Raw genomic sequence first — 21,419 nt, 5'->3', positions numbered from 1 at the left:
TTCACTGTAGAAGACGAAAAGTGTTTGCCCACTCCAGAACCACTAATTTTGGAAGGAGTTTTAAAAGACCTGAGTCAGATTGAGGTGACAAGAGAGGAGGTCCTACAACTGATTGATGAATTACAAACTAATAAGTCACCAGGTCCAGATGGCATACATCCAAGAGTTCTGAAAGAACTCAGAGTTGAACTTGTGGATCTTCTGACAAAAATATATAATCTTTCATTGATATCTGCCTCCATTCTTGGGACTGGAAGGTAGCAAATGTCACCCCCATCTTTAAAAAGGGTTCCAGAGGAGATCCAGGAAATTACAGGCCAGTCAGTCTGACTTGAATACCAAGAAAGTTGGTAGAAACCATTATCAAGGACAGAATGAGTAGGCACATTGATGAACACAAGTTATCGAGGAAGACTCAGCATGGGTTCTGTAAGGGAAGATCTTGCCACACTAACCTGTTACAGTTCTTTGAGGGGGTGAACAAGCATGTGGACCTAGGGGACCCAATAGATGTTGTTTACCTTGACTTCCAGAAAGCTTCTGATAAAGTTCCTCATCAAAGGCTCCTTAGTAAGCTCGAGAGTCATGGAGTAAAAGGACAGGTCAAAATTGGATCAAAAACTGACTAATTAATAGGAAGCAGAGACTGAGTATAAATGGGCAGTCTTTGCAGTGGAAGACGGTAAGCAGTGGGGTGTCGCAGGGCTCAGTACTGCTCTTTAACTTGTTCATTAATGATCTGGAGTTGGGAGTAAGCAGTGAAGTGGCCAAGTTTGCAGATGACACTAAATTGTTCAGGGTGGTAAGAATCAGAGAGGATTGTGAGGCACTCCAAAGGGATCTGCTGAGGCTGGGTGAGTGGGCGTCAATGTGGCAGATGAGGTTCAATGTGGCCAAGTGCAAAGTAATGCACATTGGGGCCAAGAATCCCAGCTACAAATACAAGTTGATGGGGTGTGAACTGGCAGAGACTGACCAAGAGAGAGATCTTGTGGTCGTGGTACATAACTCACTGAAAACGTCAAGACAGTGTGAGATTGCAATAAAAAAAGGCCAACGCCATGCTGAGAATTATTAGGAAGAGAATTGAAAACAAATCAGCCAGTATCAGTGACCCTGTATAAATCAATGGTGCGGTGTCATTGGGAGTACTGTGTGCAATTCTGGTCACCGCACCTCAAAAAGGATATTATAGCATTGGAAAAAGTCCAGAAAAGGGCAACTAGAATGATTAAAAGTTTGGAACACTTTCCCTATGAAGGTTAAAACGCTTGGGGCTCTTTAGCTTGGAGAAACGACAACTGCGGGGTGACATGATAGAGGTTTACAAGATTATGCATGGGATGGAGAAAGTAGAGAAAGAAGTACCTTTCTCCCTTTCTCACAATACAAGAACTCGTGGACATTCAATGAAATTACTGAGCAATCAGGTTAAAATTGATAAAAGTACTTCACCCAAAGGGTGATTAACATGTGGAATTCACTGCCATAGGAGGTGGTAGCAGCTACAAGCATAGCCAGCTTCAAGAGGGGATTGGATAAAAATATGGAGCAAAGGTCCATCAGTGGCTATTAGCCACAGAGAGAGAGTGCGTGTGTGTATATATATATATATATATATATATATATATATATATATATATATATATATATATATATATATTGGCCACTGTGTGATACAGAGTATCGGACTGGATGGGCCATTGGCCTGATCCAACATGGCTTCTCTTATGTTCTTAACACATAATACCTATAGGTAATTTCCACATGGGACTAGTTTGTGTGGTTTCCCTATTACCATTGCAGCTGCCAAAAGAGTGCAGCAATAATGGGGCTTCCCCATAGCAGGTTCCCTGTCCTCAGCAGCAGCTGTCTCTCATCCCTCAGCCCTTTAGGGGCCTTTTTTCAGTTCCAACTGAATATTGGTAGATCAGTTCTCTAGGAGCCCTGTGGCACAGAGTGGTAAGCTGCAGTACTGCAGTCCAAGCTCTGCTCCCGGAGTTTGATCCCAGCGGAAGCTGGGTTCAAGTAGCTGGCTCAAGGTTGACTCAACCTTCCATCCTTCTGAGGTTGGTAGAAAGAGTACCCAGCTTGCTCGGGGTAAAGCATAGATGACTGGGGAAAGCAATGGCAAACCACCCCATAAAAAGTCTACAAAGAAAACATCACGATATGACATCACCCCATGGGTTGGTAACGACTTGGTGCTTGCACAGGGGACCACCTTTACTACCTATATCAGTTCTCTAAAATTCCCAGCTTTCATTTAACAAACAAACATACAATCCTAAGTACAGAAGATCAGAGAAAAGCCATAGAACCCCCTTGGGAGGTACATGAAGACACCATGATGCAGGAAAAAAGCATACTTCCCAACACTATTAAACCCAGGCAAATAACCCATTTGGAAATGGCCACAGTCAATACCAGCTTAGTGTCTCTGGTCATATAGACCAGAAGTTAGCCCAGAAGAAGATAATTTGTTAACAGCACAGGGATGGGGGAAATCTTCTCCCATCACATCAGAGCAGTGACAAAATTCAGTTACTGAAATGTAAGATGTGGAGGATGTTAATTTAAAGCCCTGAGGTGAATAGCAAGCCCCATTGGAAGCAATTAAACAAAGTTATTTACACTTGAAACTGCCTCACACTGAGCCAGACCATTGGTCTAGTAAGCTCAATCCTATCCAACTGGTCGACATCACCCTCCACATTACCCATTCCCTCATGCCAGGAGTGAACCTGGGGCTTCCTGTATACAAAGCAGATACTCCCTATCTCTAAGCCACAGCCCCTTCCTATTTATAAGTAATGTCAGCTTGTAATCATGGCCTAAATGTATTGAAAAGCAGAGCATTTAAGCACCCTCATCACCACACACAGTGTCACTTTGAGGGGGCACCACAGAAATGATTTTCAGTTTCATGTGATTTTGAAACAGAAGGAGGCAGCAGCTAATTTATTTCATTAGTGGAAAATGAAAATAAGGAGAGGGAATACTTTGTTCTCCTGCAAGAGCAAGATAATGATTTCAGTCCAGTAACAACATAAAGACCAACAACATTTTCTTGCTAGTCCCTAAGATGCTACTGGACTCAAATCTAGCTCTTCAACTGCAAACCAGCCTGATTCCCCTCTATAGCCTTCTTTTGCAAGGCATCTTTCTCTAACAATAACTAGCTAGTTAGGAGTTCCAGTCATTTTTACAGGAAGAGAGAAAAATTAACACAAAATTTGTTACAGAGGTTTTTAAAAGCACCAAAAAAATACATAACACGATACAAAAAAGAATATGATAAAACTAAATATTTTTGCATAAGTGTGACAAAACACATATTATTGAACAAACCACATTGGGGCAATAATTAAACGTAAGACTTCCCTGTCCCCATATATTACAGAAACATGTATGAAGACATCCAACCATGATATCAGCCTGACCTAAAATTTAATAGGTATGGAAATTCCTTGTTATGCAAGCAAACCACTAACTGCCTTTGGCTGGGAACTAACTTCCTCTTTAGGATGTTTGTTGTGTAATTATCTGTTACCGTGTTTTATTTCTTCCCTCTCTTGCATTCCTGGTAATGAATGGTCTTTGCCAAGGAAAAAAGATATTGGAGAGGGATATACCGGTTCTACTAACACCACAACTTCAGTAAACACCTTCCACTTTTAGCATTAGAGGGTTTGAGATACTTTATATCCTCACAGCTGAAAAACTATTATAAAGACTTTGACATTTTCCTCTATTGTCATAGTGCTCCTTGTTGACAACCTCAAAGTGAGGCCTGGAGATTTCCTTGAATTACAACTGATCTCTAGACTACATATATCAGTTCCTCTGGAGAAATGGCTGCTTTGGAGGGTGAATTCTATGGCACTGCAGCTCACTGAAGTCCTGCCTCTCACTGAACTCTGCCTTCCCCAGGCTCCCCCCCCCCCAATTTTCCAACCCAGAGCTGACACCTCTACTGCATGCAACCTGAAGAAATTCTGACCCACCAAATGCAGCTAAATGAGCTACAAAGCTGGTCCACCAAGCAATCTCTATCTATACAGATGAGGGGAGGGGGTATGTGTATGTTAAAATTCTGCAAATCAAATACATACCTGGCAAACTCTAGTTGCTTGGGGAGGGGTTAAAAGTAGGAGTTCTAGTTAAACAGCCTCCTGAATTAGAAACCCCAGCCTTAAGTCAGAACAACTTGGCAGCTGATGAGAATTCTTGGAGAACAGGAGAGGTTTTGTTGAATTGGCTGTTTTATTGTCTAATTTTGGTGAGGTAATTGTCCTTGTTGACAAGTTGGTAAAATGTGGTTTGGATCTTGTTACAGTTAGGTGGATCTGTAACTGGTTGACAAATCGCACCCAAAGAGTGCTTGTGAATGGTTCCTCATCCTCTTGGAGAGGAGTGACAAGTGGAGTGCCTCAAGGATCTGTCCTGGGACCTGCTTTGTTCAACATCTTTATAAATTATTTGGATGAAGGAACAGAGAGAATGCTTATTAAATGTGCAGATGATATTAAATTGGGAGGGGTTGCAAATACAGTAGAAGACAGAAATATGATACAGGATGATCTTGACAGGCTGGAAAACTGGGCTGAAACCAATAGATTGAATTTTAACAGGGATAAAAGTAAAGTCCTGCATTTAGGTAAGAAAAATCCCAGGCATGGTTAGTAGTATGTGTGAAAAGAATCTAGAGATCTAGAAGTCTTAGTGGACCATATGGTGAACATGAGTCAACAGTGTGATGCAGTGGCTAAAAATGCAAATGTGATATTGGGCTGTATTAACAGAAGTATAGTGTCCAGATCATGTGAAGTGATTGTATTGCTTTACTCTGCTCTGGTAAGACCTTCCCTGGAGTATTGTGTTCAGTTTTGGGCACCACATTTTAAGGATACAGACAAGCTGGAACATGTCCAGAGGAGGGCAACAAAGATGGTGAACGGACTGGAGACCAAATCCTATGAGGAAAGGTTGAAAGAGTAGGGCATGTTTAGCCTGGAGAGGAGGCAGCTGAGAGGTGATATGATCACCATCTTCAAGTACTTGAAGGGCTGTCATATAGAGCAGCGGTCCGCAATCCCCAGTCCATGGACCAGTACCAGTCCATAGCCTGTTTGAAACTTGGCCATGAGTTGTATAATTATTTCAGAAGATGAAGATGACGACGTCATTGAATTTATACCCCGCCCTCCAGTCCGAATCTCAGAGCAGCTCACAGTCTCCTTTTTCTTCCTCCCCCAACAACGGCAGCCTGTGAGGTGGGTGGGGCTGAGAGGGCTCTCACAGCAGCTGCCCTTTCAAGGACAACCTCTGCCAGAACTATATTTGACCCAAGGCCATTTCAGCAGGTGCAAGTGCAGGAGTGGGGAATCAAACCCAGTTCTCCCAGATAAGAGTTCGCACAGTTAACCACTACACCAAACTGGCTCTCTTTTACTACAATGTAGTAATAACAAGACAACATTGGATTTATATCCTGCCTTCCACTCTGAATCTCAGAGCAGCTCACAATCTCCTTTATCTTCTTCCTCCACAACAGACACCCTGTGAGGTAGGCAGGGCTGAGAGAGCTCTCCCAGAAGCTGCCCTTTCAAGGACAGCTCTGCGAGAGCTATGGCTGATCCAAGGCCATTCCAGTAGCTGCAAGTGGAGGAGTGGGGAATCAAACCCAGTTCTCCCAGATAAAAGTCAGCACACTTAACCACCACACCAAAATAAAGTGCACAATTGTATCATCCCGAAACCATTCCCCCACCCCCTCAGTCCATGGAAAAATTGCCTTCCACAAAACCGGTCCCTGGTGCCAAAATGGTTGGGGACTACTGACAAAGGATGGTGCAGAATTGTTTGGGGACTACTGACATAAAGGATGGTGCAGAATTGTTTTCTATAACCCTAGAAGGTAGGAACAGAACCAATTAGTTGAAATTAAATCAAAAGAGTTTCCGGCTCAACATTAGGATGAACTTGCTGCCAGTTAGAGCAGTTTCTCAGTGGAAAAGGCTTCCTTGGGAGGTGGTGGGCTCTTCTTTGGAGGTTTTAAAATAGAGGTTGGATGGCCATCTGACAGCAATAAGGATCCTGTGAATTTAAGGGGGGCGGTATTTGTGAATTTCCTGCACTGTGCAGGGGGTTGGACTAGATGACCCTGGAGGTCCATTCCAACTCTATGATTCTACAACCGTTCCATAGAATATTGTTAGTGTTCTTGTTAAAGGTCATGAGCTAAGGTTGCCGACAACCAGCTGTACCCCAGAGATCTCAAAGTACAGCTGGCCTACCGATGATAGAAATCAGATTCCTTGGAGAAAATGCCTGCTTTGGTGGGTGTACTCTATGGCATTATACCCTGCTGAGGTCCTTCCCCAAGTTTCATCCCCAATCTCCAGGAATTTCCCATTCCAGAACTTGCTGCCCTGTACATCTGAAATGGCAGCGACAGATTCCACAACAAGCCTCAAAAGCAAGCAGCACAAAATATTTCTTGCTCAATTAGAGTAGTACGGGTGCACAATTTTTCATCTTAAGCCTAGCTTACATTCAAGAGAAGGGGCTACTTGAGTGTCAGGCTGAGCATCAGACACATGGAGTCCCTCTGAAGCATAAGGTCTGTGAGGATTTTCCACTGCTCAGGTTCTGAAGTGTGGGGGGGAGACACTCATTTTTGTTGCACTGCTCTTCAGAAACATACCATGAGGCCAGGGGTCATTCCATGCTCCCCCAATCTTCCAGCTCAGCAGAGAAGCATGTGCTCTACACATACCATAGCAAGTATGACAAACAAGTTTGTGAATTCCTGATCAGTTACTCAGGGATGTTGAGCCAGTGGTGGCAACAAGAAGGACCCCCCCCCCCACCAACTATATCTGCATAAAGTGTGGTCAACCAACTTCCAGACCTGACATGTTGAGTAAAAACCACCTACAGACAGGGAAGTTTCTGTAAACTGAAAGAACGTTAGTTCTCTCATGCCTCCCCTCCAGGATGTTAATAATGTTTACTTTTAAAATATATATATATATAGCTTGCAGTTCAATCTTGATAACAGTACTTTGTGTCATAAAAAACGTCACATGCCATTAATATCAGATTAAATGGATTACCAACTTTCAGTCACTTGATTTTGAATTTACAGCTCCACAACTGGATGCCTTCAAGGTTACACAAACCTGAACAGCCAGTTGACTCTTTTACCATAAGAACTGCATATAAGAACACCCCCTCAAATTAACAGGGTTCAATTATTGTCCTCACTAGGGGAAATGGAAAAGCCCTCTGAAACAAAATATTTAAATGATTGAGGAAACTGGGTAGCCAAATATTTCACTGCTAGCACTTATTAGGATTTGGAAGTTAGAAGGGCTCTCCTTTGGAGGTTTTTAAACAGAGGCTAGATGGCCATCTGACAGCAATGCTGATTCTGTGAACAGGCAGGTCATGAGAAGAGGGGCAGGAAGGGTTGGATCAGCACTTAGTTCTCATGGCCCTTTCTTACACACCCAGAAAAATGCCGATGGCCACTTTGGAGTTTTCCAGGCCAGTTTGGCCAAGGATCCTGGAGGTTTTTATCCTTCCCCTAATTACCACCCTCCTAGCCTCTCAAGAGGTTTGCATTCAGAGGAAGGCCCCAGAGGTTAAGTGTAGTATCCAGGTAGCTTGAGGTTGGGAGAGGTGTTCTGACATGTATTGCAGTCCCAAGCCATGTGGAATAGGAACCTCAAACTAAGAATCAGAGGTCATGCTATGCTACTTCCCCAAAGAGCAGTTAACAGCCTTTCATAAGATGAAAGAGGCAAATCATTTGCTTGCATTAGCTGGCAGGCAGGCAGAACTGCCCAGATTGGCAGATGAAAGAGTCAGAAAGGGCAAGGCCCACTCCACAATAGACAGTGAGACAAGCTTTGATGACATAGCATTTCCATCGTCTGGGCATGAAGTAGGGGTCACTGGGGTGCGTGTGGGGGGAAGAGGTTTTTGTGAATTTCCTGCATTGTGCAGGTGGTTAGACTAGATGATCCTGGAGGTCCTTCCAACTCTATGGTTCTATGAGTTTCAGAACAAACCTAAGGAGGAGTCACACCCTTCTAAATCCATGGACTGAAAGTATTTAAGATTGCACTGTAAGGGCAGAAGCACACATTACAAGAAATATAGAACTGCCACTGAAAATAGGAGTCCCATACTAAGTTCTCACCTCTGTAATATCTCACACTGCACATTTACAGACTCCACTAGCAGCTAAGGGAGCTGTCAGGATACAAAAGGGGAGAACCTGACACAGGTCAACCATAAGCAGCAGTCCACTTACATTAATAACATAATGCTCAGCCCTAACATACCTAACTTTTCTGTGCTGCTGCTCTTTTAAGCAAGACTGTAACCCCTTTCCTAAGGTAGAATTATAAAGTTGGAAGGGACCTCCAGGGTCATCTAGTCCAACCCCCTGCACAACACAGGCAAAAAAAATTTTTAAAAAAAGATCGGTATATCTTATTGATCTTTTTTTAAAAAAGATCAATACAAACATTGACAGTGTAAAATACCTTCTACTGCAAAGAACTAAAATCATTTAAAACTTGAGGTGGGGAAGTATTTTTGTGCTTGATAGAGAGAATTTTGTAAACACATTAAAGAAAAGTGTGTGCAGAATTGGGAAGACAGTGTCGTAGCAACTGAAGTTCTCTTAGGGATACACAAGACCATGAAAGTCACATGAACCATTTATTACCTGTTATTTATTTTCCAAACCTTTGTTTTATTAAGTGTCATAGCTTGCAGAGGTTCAAGATTATTAAGAATACTAATTCATTATTGGATCACTGAAAAGTGCTACAGATATGAATGCTGTTTCTCCAGCTTTCTAGGGAGGTTGGAAGGATGTGTACAAAACATGCATTGTTTCAGCAGCCAAGCCATTGTGAAGTCCATTCACCACAACATACATTGACTGGCTGGTACCTGTAATTGCATAAACTTTCCTCCCTTGCCTAACCATTCCAGAATGGTAATGAATATCTTTAAAAATTCACTTGCCTTTTTAAAAAGATAGAGAAAGGGAACAAATGAACATATAAATGAAAAAAGCAACATCCATGTGCCATTTTTAAAAACTGAACAGTCAGCTCAGATTCTAGAGAGAAGAAAAAGAATAAAAACTGAAATGGCTGGTAAGTCCCTCTGTCAAATGCATGGCAAAGACAAAGGGAGGTAAAGCTCAACTCTGTTCAGAAGGACAAAAAAAAATCAGTTTAAAGGCAAATAAGCATATTTCTGGACACTCTAAGAGAAAATTGTATGCCGCTGCCCAAAAAGAGGCAAGCCAAAGAGGCTTCCAAGGAAGGGGGCCTATAATATCCTATATATAAAAAACACACTTTTGCTGACAGAACAATGCAAAAAGGCACTCTTGTAGAGAATCAATAACAGGCAGTGTGTGTGAAACTGATCAGGTCCAGTTGCATGGCTGTTGCTTGCATAGTTGGTTGGGTCTAAGAGAACACTTTTAAATCACTTGTGATCGCCTCTTATCAGGTCATAATATATTTTATTATTATTACTGCTGTGCCTAGCATTGGTGCAGCCCTGCTTTCTTCATAGGCTGCGTTAGAAATTAATCACATACTTATCCTATTAATACAACTGGTTAACTCTGATAAAGATAGCCTGAATTTGGGAGGTCTTCTATCAGTGCAAGGAATAAAACCAGATGGAAGTTAGGTATTAAAGAATACAAAGCTGAAATGTAAGGTAACCTTTCCACAAGGCCATCAACCAATAGGAAACCCATTCAAAGCATATTCACAACTTTTTTATTAGGGATGGGCATGACCAAAACCAATTCGAAAACAGGGAGCTCCCTCTAAACCAAAATGCTTGTTATGTGAAAGATGAATTCAATCCTGATTTTCCACCCTCTGCACCAAGAAAACAAACAAACACACCAAAAAAATGTTGAGGAACCCAAGGCAAAGCTAAACCTCCCACCACTCCCTGACTAATTATGACGGTTAAGCAAACCCACCTCCATGCCCAGCAGCAAAGCTCTTTCAGGAACTAGTACATTCACTCCATCCCATACCCCCACATCCTGTGAACAAAAGGAATATGCACTCATTGGACACTTATAGACATCATCCCCACCCACTGAGAACAATGGGAAGGAAACTATTATTGGCTGGCGGCATTGCCTGTCAGGCTTTGAGGGTTCCTACTTGTGTTCCCAAGCTAAAAAAAACATCACCACCCCCACCATTACTTAGCATTTCCATGCCTGACTTTGTGGATAGGTTTCACTTTCCAAGCCGATCCAAACCACACCCAAAAGCTTGGAGATTTGCTCTGCTAAAATGTAGATGATGAACCTTGGCTCATGAGCCTAGAACTGGACACAATTCAGTTTGGATTTTGGCTTGTGACCTCGTTCATGCTCGTTCCTACTTTTTTGTATGTGGATAACACTGGGAAAAGAGCTAAAATGTGCTTTAAGTGATATGTGTGAACCCCTTCTAATACTACAGTGTCTTTAAGACCCTTCCCTAGACTGTATTTCTAGATGGAAAAGTTAGAAACACATTGCGGCCTAGCTTAATCCTCCAGCTCTGGTAAGTGATTGGCAGAGCATTTAACACAAAGGGAAGCAAATGTAATTGAAACTGCGAAGCAGAAAACTTGACTCAGAGTGACCATAAAATAGAAAAGTAATGTTGCTTACTAAGAAGATGGATGTTTTTAAATACAGAAAAGCAATATACCGGGTTCTCTTAATAGATGTCGCCATTCAGAAACAAGAACTCTAGCGGAAAATTTCAGAATGCAGAAATCAACAACAAAGCAAGAAGAGAGACCAAATTTACAATGCTTCAACTCTACAGTATCCACATATTTGACTGACCTGATCTTGAACCAGATACAGTACCGCAAAAAATTAACCAAATACACTAAAAAAACTTTTAAATCAGTTTTAAATTTGTACTCTACACATATCTTCAGTACTGTGAAAGGGCAAGGGCCCAGTTTATGCCCTGTAGTTATTCCTTTAGATAATATTGTTTCTGTGGCTTGCAAATATGCTCACTGAGTTAGATAAGGAAGCATGTAGAGGAAGTGGCAGATGTGATAAATAGGAGTGAATGAATCCATTATGTTTCCTGACATGAGCGCTTTGATTCAGGTGAAAGCCAGGAAAAAGGTAGTTTGCTTACCAAGGGAAGGCACTGGTTTTAGTTACCCTTGAAGTTAAACTGAAGACATTATACGCAATAGATGAAAAGTATGGGGTCGGGAATTATCTTTAGTAGCTCAACATTTAAAAAGTTACAGGGCAGCACATATTCTGGGAAAATATAATAAGAATAATTCAAACATCTAGCAAGCTTTAGTACTTCTTTCTTGAATAGTTTAAAAACTGTATCACTCACTAATAAAAACTGTGTGCTGACAAGTTGCAACCAACTCATGGTGACCCCAGAACCATGGGGTTTTCAAGGCAAAAGAGGAGCAAAGGAGGTTTTTGATTGCCTTCCTTAGCACTAATCATGGCCAGGCCTGTCTAACTTCCAAGCTCTGATGAGAGAGGGCAGGCTAGGCTATTCCGATTATTTGCCCACTAGGTGATTTAACTTCCCACAGACAGAACAATTTCTGTCCATAAAGTGCAACTTTCACCTCTCCCTGCTCCCAATGGAAGCCAATTTTATTTTGGATGGGGGGGGGAGGTTATGCGGCACAAGTAGAAATTGTCCTGAACACAGAAATGGTGCAGTGGATCCAAGCCATAGCTAACTATTATAGACGAACCAGGCAATCTATGGCTGCAGATGAGATGTTTTATAAGCAACTAAGGTTCTCCACTCTTGCTGGTGCAATTCTCTGGACTACAGTAAATTCTGTCATTTATATATTTAAGCAAAGGTTGACCCACATGAACTAATATTTACATTCTATTTAAAGAATAGTATTATTGAATCAGGAAAATCATTAAAAAGCAAATACATAAATCCCTCAGCAGCTGAAGAATCCAACCCCCTAGGCATCCCATCTGATGTAATAAAGCACCCAGCACTATTCTTGTAAAACACATTGGGACGGGTATGTGGCAAACATAAAGAAAGTTACAGGACTAGTTCAAACTGAAGCAAACTAATTTCAGTGAGCTACATCAAATGGCTAGACATACGCAAACACACCCAAGCTGTCAGGTGGTTCAGAGTGTTATGTATAAGAGCATGGCCTGGTGTCAGAACAGAATGTTCTGATATTGCAACTTCCCACTGGGGGAGTTTTGAATAAAAGATGCCTGGGATGATAGTCAAAAAGTTAAACTTCATTTACGCAAGATGAATTCCCTTAGCCAATCGGAATAACTCAGAAGAAACACCTGCTTTAACAATTACTTTTATCTGAAATAAAATCAGATTATTTTGCTTTAATGGATCATCTCAACCCTCACTGGACTGATGCATTATGAGTTTTTAGTGATCAGCGGCATCACGAAAAGCAAATTCCCAAAAGCCAAGCGAGAGTGAGATAAAGAAATACAACCCAGGGTAACAGCAGGACTGCACGGATAAAATACTTTACCTGCATCCTGCTACCATAAACAGCACAGAAAAAGAAGCTGCCACACTGGTGGCACTGGAGATGAATTCATATGAGCTGTATTGATGGAAAAAGTGATGTAACTCTGTATCTGCAGTGTCTGTAAAACAAGAACATTTCTCTATCCCACAGGAAGCACACAGAACTGTTACAATTTCTTAATAGAGCTGCCATTTAAAGGGGTTTGATTATATTTTAAGTGTTCTTTCTCCTCCAGTTTGTGAATATAGTTAGGCACCAGAGTTTAAAATGACTTTTAATAAAGTTCAATACCTAGCAATACAATGCAAGGCTCAGGAGAATATTGATGGATTTCTGCAGAGCCCAGTCACCTTTATTTGCTCACCTTTCTTACTACAAAGAGTATATCTGAGCCTTTCATTCTGAAAGGTGCAATATCTTGTGGATATGAATATAAGCACACCTGGTACAGGGAGACACCTGGAACATCTGCACGCTCTTGAATACTTCTCACTGGTTACACAATATTACTCATCTAGAAGATGGGGTAATCTGTGACTAAAGCTTCATTTGATCAATCTACCTATTTTACCAAAATTTATAGTGTTAAGCCCCAGCCTAAAGAAAGTTAGTTATGTTTAATTCTGTTGTAATGAAGAGCTGAAATGTGGCATGGCTCAGTTAAATGCTATCAGTTTCTGCCAATGCAGTCATTTTCTTTGGATTGGGTCCCTAGCAGTGCTCCCTCTAAACTGAGTTAGTATGAGCTAACTCACAATTTTTTAGCCTCCGGCTCATACATTTTTGTCTTAGCTCAGGGGAAATGGCCCCACAGCAAACTAATTTATGCAGTAGCTCACAAAGTAGAATTTTTGCTCACAAGACCCCACAGGGACCACTATTTTGTTAGACCAAGGCACATTCTCTATTAATCTCAAGACACACTCTCTATTAAATCTGAATTTTCTGCCCCCAAGCATTTTCCCTCTGCTCTAATCAAGCTGACAATACACATTGTACCTATGCATCCTTTATAAGCATTCTTACAATATCTCTCCCACCTTCTGACTAGGATAAAATGACTCCAATCTACTTTCTACTCTATTGTGTCTGATGAAGGGAGCTTGGACTCTCAAAATCTTATACTCTGAAAATCATCTTGGTTTCTAAGGTTCTACTGGACCCAAATCTAGCTGACTAATTATTAAGGTTTTTGTTAAAGGTTAACACAGAGAAGTGAATAATATATCCACTTTTCTTAGCCATTTTACACAGAATTAATATTACATCTTGGACAATTCAAAGAAGATACATATTCATTGCTATATGCAGTTGCTAACCATAATCCTAGTTTTATTAAAGGTCTTTACTGTCTGATCAAACTGCTTCTCATATTTTTGTAATTCCCCTTGAGTCCCAGACCCCAGTGAGAAAGGCAAGCTATAAATGAAGATGTTCACCTTGGAACCCTCTGGGCTTCAGTTTACACACACATCAAATAACACCTGACAGCCAAAAACAACTTCAGCACAGGAACGATTGTTACAATATGGATATTAATTCTCACACATTTTTGGTGCCACTACACAACAACAGTAGTGGTTATTATAAAAAGACAGCAAAGTATATTTAATGGCACATCAACAAGTATCAGGATCACGCCAACACCAAAAACGAACCAAAGGAAGGGAAAACTTCAGACAAGCTGCCCTTTAAAGGGTTTCCAGAAGAGCACCCAGACCAACCTTCTGCAGGGAAAATGCGGCAGCTGGGCAAACAGAGCGCATCTGCCCCCCCCTTCTTCTCCAGGTCTCCTTTAAGAACGTGAGACGTAAAAATTCCCGGCAGGTACAGCCTTCCCCATCACTTTCTGTCCCATTCTAAACCACTGCCTACCAGCTATATGTAGCTCAGTTCATTGTACCCGATTCCTCGTCTGATGAAGTGTGCTTAGAGAACACGAAAGCTTACATTCTGAATAAAACTTTGTTGGTCTTAAAGGTGCTACTTGACTCTTACTTCGGTCAACTCTCTGTCCCAGTTCGGGAAGTGCTGTCCGGATTTCTGCCTCCAGGCGGGCTACGACACAGCTGACCCCTCTCCCCCGCCAGGTGCCTCTCATTCACAAACTGCCCCCACCCCGCCCCGAGGAAGGGTCTACCTCAGCCAGGAGCCGTCGTGGGTCAGTTCCCTTCATCCCCCATCTCTGTCTCTCTCCGGGACGGTCCTGCAGCAGACCAGAAACCCCAAGCCAATCCCTCGAGGAAGACGCTCCAAGCTCCGCCCCGAGGCGCGCGCATTACTCGGCCACTAAGCCGAGGCTTTGCGCGCCCGGTGAGAACTGCCCCGCCTCTCCGACTCCACCCTCAAAGCTCCCCCCGCCTGGCGGAGAGGGGGCGGCGGCCCCGGGCTGATACACCTGCAGCTTCAAAGGCGAGCCCTCAGCGATGCCCGCCGTGACTTCCTCCTCTTGTCCTTCTCGCCTCACACGGCCTCATTCTGGTCTTTCTCAGGTGCGCCTTCACAGCGCCAATTTAAGTTTATGTGTGTTTACTCAGAAGTAAGGTGCACTTTAGCCAGTGAGGATTACTCCCAAGGAAGGGTGTCAGTAGCTCCTTTCTGGCGCAACAACAATTGCCGCTTCTGCGTAGCTTAAAAGGTGGGCCCGTTCCCGAACTCTGCACACTCGGTCCGTTGGAACCCACGCACTTTGCAAAGGCACGCTTCTTTTTTTCTTGCGCCTGCGCGAAAATGGCTTCTGGCCTTCTGTCCTGCTCAAAGCTAGCCTCGGTTGCTTCTAGGTGCCAGAGACGCCTTTATAGATCATTCCCGTAGGTACAGCGCTTCCGGGGAGTCTCTTCTGTTCCCGAATTTGTCTCTTGTCTTTTAAGTCTTGTACAAAAACAAAGGTTGCAAGCAGGTGCAGCTGTTACTTTCCCTTCTTGGACTGAGCCCGAAGGCACGCACCTGTGCTTCCTTACCTTCCCTTTTAAAAAAAACCCTGATGCAACAGCCTTACCTATGGGTCCTAAAGTGAGACTGGGTTTGTTATGCAAAGAATGGAATTTCCAAGTTTGTGAGGTATGGGTGAGGCGACCCCTCTTGGCCTCTGCTACATCTGCCAGCCTGGCTTTAAGAGACTCTGGCTGTGATCACACACATTAAATAATGCACTTTCAGTGCACTTTCCAACTGGCAAAATCCAGTTGGAAAATGCATTGAAAGTGGATTAAAAGTACATTATTTAACGTGTGTGATCTGTTTTTGCACACACTGCCTTAATAAAGAAGACGACATTGGATTTGTATTCCGACCTCCGCTCAAGAGTCTCAGCGGCTCACAGTCTCCCCCACAACAAACACCCTTTGAGGTGGGTGGGGCTGAGAGGGCTCTCACAGCAGCTGCCCTTTCAAGGACAAGCTCTGTGATAACTATGGCTGACCCAAGGCCATTCCAGCAGCTGCAAGTGGAGGAGTGGGAATCAAACACGGTTCTCCCAGATAAGAGACCACACACTTAACCACTACACCAAACTGCGGTTTTGCTTGTGTTCCCCCTGTTCTTATTTACAGATTTTAAAAATCTGGTTTATCTTGTCTAATCAAAGGCCCAAGGTGGGGATTCCCATTGGCCACTTAGACAAGTCATGAACTTCCACAACCAAGGCTGCATCCAGATAGGATTATGTTTCCCTTTCATGAGCCCCACCAATACAAAGGCATTGTAGCATCCACACAGTTGCAATGAGGGCTGTTTTCCATGAAGAGTACTATTTAGGGCAGGGGTGTCAAACTCATTTGTTATGAGGCTGGATGTGACATAAATGAAACCTTGTTGGGCCGGGCGATATAACTACTTGTTTAAGAGTAGGTAGCAGAGATATAAACTTTATAAAGGACACAGACAAACACAACTAAATATATATATTTTTAAAACCCTAAAATAAAACATGCTTAAAACATTAGCACTCATTGGTCTTAAAGATGCTTTCTTTTTATTTCTACAGGGATCCAGGAAACTGGGCAAGGAAAACTCTGGCTCTTTCCTTCCTTCCCCAGGGGACAAGGAGGGGGAGGAGCCTCAGCCAATAGAAAGAAGAGAGGCTTGACTCAGTAGGTCTGCTGTGCAATTGAGAGAGCCTGGCAAAGCAAGCTCTGTCTCCACCCTGTCCTCACCAAGGGAGGAGTCTCAGAGGTTTTGCTCTGTAGCTCCTGTGCAATTGAGCAAGCCTCGCAAAGCAAGCTGTTATGCGGAAGGAAGCAAGAGAGAGGGATTAGGAAGCAGATGACAGCCAGTTGCTCGGGGGCCTGATTCAGCCCCTGGGCTGCATGTTTGACATCCCTGATTTAGGGAGTGTAGGATGTAAAGTACCAGACTTGGAGACGAGCGTAGGGCAACATAGTTTATTCCATGGTACAATACAAGATGAAGAGCGAGAGCACGCGGGCCGGATCCCGCATATATACAGTTGCCGGACTATTCTCCCTGCTGGCCGGTCCAATGCCGACCAGCCGTATTTCCCGCCACAAGCTGTGATTGGCGGATCGTTGCGCCCAGCGCGGAGGCACCTGGATGTTTCTCAGTTACCTCCGCGGCTGGGGTGGACTGATGTCATTCTGCTGTTGTGGCCATTATGAACTGGTTGCGCTCTGCGAACGCCATACACTACATAGGAAACAGTATTTCTCTGCTCCTCCTCCATTTCAGATATCCTGTGATTGTTCTCAGGAACATCTCCCTAACACACAGGTCAAACCAAAATTAAATGAATTTTTGCATCTGTGTCATTGGCACTAATTTAGTTTTCCTCCAAAAGTGATATTCATGTGTTGCTAAAACTGGGTTGGATTTGATGACTCCATGCCTCTAACAGCAGAGGTTTCTGTAGTGCAAAGAAACTTTGACCAGCCACCAGTAGAACACACCTTTTCTTCCAAAGAAAGCTCAAAAAAAATTCTTGGTGTTAGCAGAGCAGACTCAGAAAATCCAACCCATTGAAGTAAGTAAAGCAATTGGTTCATACCTTTAATATACTTTTCAACAACATGATTTTGGAATGTTTAGGAATGGGCCTTTGGCTCTGAGGTGAATCTGTTCCCATCTCACCGAAACCTGAAATGACGCCCTTGGTTCCATCTCATGGTTTCAAGATCTTATCATCATCTTGTTTCCTGTCAACCCCAAGATTCAGTTGTGTGGCAATAAGCAATCTTGACAAATGCATGACAAGACTCAAAACAAGGAAGAAGTATAATAAAAATAGCATTACCAAAAAGAAAAACATCTCTTACAATAACAGCCAGGAAGTATCCCTTATTTACTCACCTTGGGCTTTTTTTTTTGCAGCAGGAACTCTTTTGCATATTATACTCCTCAGAATAACTATCTTGTGCCATAAATTAGATTGAGAGAAGAATGGCTGACCCAGGTTGCCACAACAAGTTTTCATGAAAGAGGCTGCAGTCACACTGAAGGCTTGGTGCAATCTGGCCATGTCTCTACTTGTGGCAGTTTAAATAGCTGCAGGAAGTTTTGACCAGGCATCCCACTCTGAACTGGCTTCACCATGCAGTCACCCCTTGGTTGATTGTTCAGACTGTTATGGCATCCTTTTTTGTCTTTCACCCATGTGCATAAGTGTGTATGCGAAGCTCAGGCTCTTTTTTGACAGCTCCACATCCCTCTCTCTGCCTCTTTTCCTTCACCTCTCTTCTTGGAATTCGTGAGGGGAGGGGAAAGTGCAGATTTACATGAGAGTAGTCCCATTGACTTCAGTACATTTGCCTTGTGTCAATCATGGAATGCTCTCAAATAGAAATTCTGATGCAGAAACAGGAGAGAGGGGTTGGGGGGATTTGTTGCTCAAAAACAAACCCCCTGGAGACTCCCAATCCAGAATAACTACTTGGTTGCAGTGATTGACAACGCTGGGGTGATTATGCGATGCACTCATTGCTACGTAATGCAAAAGGGGGGAAAGGAACCAGGAACGGAAAAAAAGATTCAGACTTCCCACATGGCTTCAGTTTGCAATAGGGGAGTTCAGAAATGCAGTATGAATGCGCAGAGATTGATAAACACCGGACTTCCTCTGGTAGCTATTTACTCTGTATCCAACTGGTCTTATAATAACTGGAGAACAACTGCCAGATGTGGCTGTGTGAATATACCCATTTAATCTTTTCGGGACCAGCAACTATATCGGGCCAAACTGCCCATCTGACTGCAGCCAGAGTGGGGTTTTGAACCTGGGTCTCTCTCAGATCATAGTCTCACATTCTAACCACTGCTAACGTAGGCAGAACATTAGCTTTGAATCACTCACAGTTCCCATCTTGTGCAGGGCCTATGAATTTCACATAATGGAAAACAAGCACTATGTACCATGGTATTGAGCTAACCGAAGAACAAAGCAGAAAACAGAGTCCAAATGTAATAATCTGTAATAATGTATGAATCTGCCACTAATCTGTTAGAAAGCTCTAATGCTTTCCGTTTCTTGTCTTTGTGTTGATGAAAATGTCTATTCATCTGGATTCTGTTCAATAATAAACTTGTAATTTTTCCAGTAACTTCATTGGCTCAGTACAGAACATCTGTGTCAATATTCAGGAAAAGGAAAGGTTTTATGCTGGAAAGTGTCCACCTGACTTTGCAATTATTTTTATTTTTTCCATAGCACAACCTTGACAAACAATCCAGGTCATAAGCTACCAAGTTTGACATCTGGCATAGCGTTCTCCACTGAGGAAATTTGTGAGTACAAATCTATCCAGAAGAATAACAATAATATCACGCCTGAAGCATGAAACAGGTTGCCTCATAAACTCTTTTGGGAAAGAATGCATTGAACTTGAACTCATAGTGGAATTCAGAAAACTTCTTTACTCCAGTGAGATTCCTCACAGAGTTCATTGGCATGTCCATATTTCTCTGACCAACTAGCAGTTTGTGGGGGGCATCTGACCCTCATCATAAGTTTGGTAGGTCCCCAAGTCCTTGTAGTGGGGAAGCATTGATGCTTTTATGGAGAGCTCTATGAATTCCCTTTTATGATTCTCCTTTTTGTCTTGAGCTCCCAAGGTAATGTTGCGGTGGTGTTTGACACAGCAGCCCTGGTGAAACTAAGCAGTCCAAGTCTGGTCAGGGCATAAATGGGAGACTTATAGAATCACAGAGTTGGAAGGGACTTCCAAGGTCATCTAGTCCAACCCCTTTCACAATGCAGGAAACTCACAAATACCTCCCCCCAACACACACCCAGTGACACCTGCTCCATGGCCAGAAGACGGCAACAAACAAACTCTCCAGGATCCCTGGCCAAACTGACTGACCCCCAAAGTGGTGATCAGCATTTCCCTGGGCATGTGAGAAAGGGCCTCAGCACTGATGCAACCCTTCCTGCCCTCCTTCTCATGATCTGCCTAAGTTCACAGAATCAGCATTGCTGCCAGATGGCCATCTAGCCTCTCTTTAAAAACTTTCAAAGAAAGAGCCCACCACCTCCTGAGGAAGCCTGCTCCACTGAGGAACGGCTCTGACTAATGGCTCTATGTGTGCCATTGGAGTTCTAGGATGGAAGGATAGGATAGAAATAAATAATATATAGGCAGTGCCTGGCAAGCCAGTGTGATACACTATTTTTGCTATTTTGTTTTATGAAAATATTTATGCTCCACCTTTTCTGTGGCTTGAGAGGGCTAAATTAGCATATCTGAGTTGGGAAGCTCGAATTCAAATCCTCACTCAGGCCTAGAGTTCCCTGGGTAGCCTTAAGCCAGAGACTTCTCTCAGCCTAACTTACCTCACAGAAAACAAAGTTTGAGTGCAGTGGCACCTTTAAGACCAATAGAGTTTTAATGAGCTTTTGTGTGGATGCACACTTCCTCAGATACATTGAAATGGAAATTAACAGTCTTTACATAGAGGCAGAGGGTAAGCAGCGAATTAGCATACAACAGAATGTAGATGTTTTGACAGATGCAAATACCAAACAGGAATAACAAGCTAAGTTTATATGGTCACCGTTTATTTTATTTAATTGTGAGGAAAACACAGTGAAGCAAATTAAAATGTCAAAAAAGGAGACTAATGTATAAATGTATCCTTCTTAATTATGGAATGCTAAGAGTAATTAACTAAGACCCTGTTGTTATGCTCCATTTGTGTGCTCTCAAGCATGGAGGTAACTAACAGCACCCTATTCTTTGATGTGGGGTGAATGGTTGTGCAGTGTTATGTCTCTTCTGTCACCAGATCAGAGAAATGCATTCCAGTATTCATTGAATTACATTACAATCACTATTCCAATCTACTATTCCAAAGGAGAAATATACTAAAACAAAGAGAATGTGTAGCCTTTCATGTTGAGAATACATACATTCCTGTACTCTGAAATGTGCCCTTTCCACCAGTGATGCACTTTATTTAGTTTTATTGTTCTGCTGTTTGATTTTATTGGATTGTTTTAAATCTGACTTGTTGGTTTTTAGTGTCTAACCTATGTTGTGATCCGCCCTGAGCCCGTTATGGGAAAGGGCGGAATATAAATTCACTAAATAATAAATAAATAATGACTGAGTGAGTTTTATCTAGTGAGTTAAGAAACCAATATCCCTGTTAAGTGCAGGGTGGGGAGTTGTTCCAATTCTTGTAATTCAACCATTAATAACTTGTAATTCAACCATTTCCCTTTCCCGTCTGTTTCTGAAGTTCTTATGCAATAAAACAGCTACTTTGAGGTCACCCATTGAATGTTCCCCTACAGGTTGCTCAGTCTTGGGATTCTTGATGTTAGATTTGTGTCCATTTATCTTTTGGCATAGGGTTTGACCTGTTTGTCC

The 21,419-nt window shown here is 42.6% G+C and overlaps 1 protein-coding gene across 3 annotated transcripts in view; it reads right to left on the bottom strand.

Moving 5' to 3' along the window:
• Positions 1 to 15,541, bottom strand: part of TC2N (tandem C2 domains, nuclear) — a 57,026-nt gene extending 41,485 nt beyond the window's left edge. Inside the window, exon 1 of one of the 3 annotated variants that reach the window (XM_060261182.1) lies at positions 14,738 to 15,541. The gene's annotated coding sequence lies outside the window, so the exon portion shown is untranslated. Of the gene's footprint in view, positions 1 to 14,321; positions 14,420 to 14,595 lie in introns of those variants that run through there. The other 2 variants (XM_060261181.1, XM_060261183.1) reach the window with 2 other exon arrangements.
• Between the last annotated feature and the right edge of the window lie 5,878 nt (positions 15,542 to 21,419).

The sequence above is a fragment of the Heteronotia binoei genome, chromosome 21 (genome assembly GCF_032191835.1).
Source record: "Heteronotia binoei isolate CCM8104 ecotype False Entrance Well chromosome 21, APGP_CSIRO_Hbin_v1, whole genome shotgun sequence".
NCBI classification, from domain to species: domain Eukaryota; kingdom Metazoa; phylum Chordata; class Lepidosauria; order Squamata; family Gekkonidae; genus Heteronotia; species Heteronotia binoei.
The sequence above is the reverse complement of the archived record's forward strand: the minus strand, read 5'-3'. Positions and strand labels throughout refer to the sequence as shown.